Source organism: Alexandromys fortis, unplaced genomic scaffold (genome assembly GCF_014885135.2).
Source record: "Alexandromys fortis isolate MF-2015 unplaced genomic scaffold, M_Fortis_MF-2015_v1.1 scaffold_3, whole genome shotgun sequence".
NCBI lineage: Eukaryota > Metazoa > Chordata > Mammalia > Rodentia > Cricetidae > Alexandromys > Alexandromys fortis.
This window is the reverse complement of record NW_026067909.1, coordinates 18,407,438-18,409,245: the sequence shown is the minus strand read 5'-3', so window position 1 is coordinate 18,409,245 and position 1,808 is coordinate 18,407,438.

Sequence of the window (1,808 nt, the reverse complement as noted above, 5' to 3'; positions counted from 1 at the left end):
ATGGCTTGAATAACAAACATCTAACTTGCAAAATGATGTATACAAGTACAGGGACTAATGTGATATTTCCTCTATATGCTGTGATTACCATTAAAGACACTGCTTTGGACCTACAGCAAGGTAAAACAGAGAGGGAGGGAGAATCCAGAGCTGCAGAATGACAGGGGAGATGGGAATGTGTTTTGTTTTGTTCGTAAATGCCACATAGCAGAAACATCCCTATAACTTTTAATTGTAAACACTTAAAGACTATTTAGTTTTCTTGTAAGATCTTTAGAAATAAAGTTTAAAGTTCTAAAAGAAATTTATAAGAGAACATTTAAACAGGAAATCTCTCTATTGTGTAGCTTTTTCAGTAAGTACACAAGTCGCTTGATTTGATCTTCCATTTTATTCACTTTCCATTAAGTATGATGTGTGCTTTCAGTTGACAAAATAGTTAATGTGATTATTTCTTATGTCATCTATGAACCAATGGACACATAAATGTCATTCTCTCATGTTACAAACTTTATTCTTTCTGAGAACTTGGGTTTCTCCAGAGTACTTCCTTGAGATAGCCAATTGTACCAGACTTTGTACCAATTGCACCATAAATACTTGAGCCACGATGTGGGACATTGTGTGGCCCTAACACCCTGAATGCACCCAGTAGTGTCAGGATATGGGGACTTTGGGGAGTGGTAGAATTGTCTAGTTTCAATTCTCATTTTGAATCTTGGAGACCATTGCATATAGGCTAAGGGTGAAAAGCACAGCTATCCTACCTTATATAGCACCCTGAATATCTAATATGCCCTTTCTGTACCAAGTTATCATCATTTGATTCCTCAAGGGGAAAAATAGTACCAACAGGAGTCACAAAAATTAGAGAGTCTCTTTACTCTGAACACCTGCATCTCATGAGGTGTGCTATTAATATGCATGAGAAGCCTCTAAAGGAGACTCCAGTAAATGACAAACTGAGTTCATTAAGGTCTGAGGCATTGTACAGATGATAATTAAGTCTTGGGCAAGGACACAAAGTTACATTTCACCCTCGGTGTCCTTACCTGACTTTAGACTGATGGACTCTGGCTGTGAACCAGGAGGTGAAAGCACACACCTAGGTAAACACACGGCTCCTTTCTGCCCCCTCCTAAATGAACTTTGTTCTTGGCATATTCTGGTCCCTCCGAATGGAAAGAAAGATGTCAGGATAATCCTGACATTAAATAATGCACTCATTGTGTGTAATTAAGAATTGACTTGAGCCAGAAAAATAGGTCTGCATGCACTGTACAAATGAAAACCACTTTGAGATCCCATCACATCAGATGATTGTCATCAAGAGATATAATGAAAAGAAATTCTGGCTAGGATATTGTTGGAGAAAAGGATGCTTGTTAGTTCCTGGCCACCCGGTTAGCTTTGACCTGAAATAATCACACAGAAACCATATTAATTAAATCAATGCTCGGCCCATTATATCTAGCTTCTTATTGGTTAACTCCTATATTAATTTAACCCATTTTTTTCTAGCTTCTTTATCTTTTTTTTTTCATTTTTTTTATTTTATTGAGAATAAGAAAAAAAAAGTTTCCGTCTCCTCCCAGCCTCCCATTTCCCTCCCCCTCCCCCCACTCCTCTCCCCCTCCCTCTCCTATCCAAAGAGTAGTCATGGTTCCCTGCCCTGTGGAAAGTCCAAGGTCCTGTAATTCTCTTTCTTGGTTGAGTCTTTGTGTGGTTTTGGTATCAGAGTGACTGTCGCTTCATAAAAGGAATTTGGCAATGACTCTTCCGCTTCTATATTGTGAAATACATTAAGG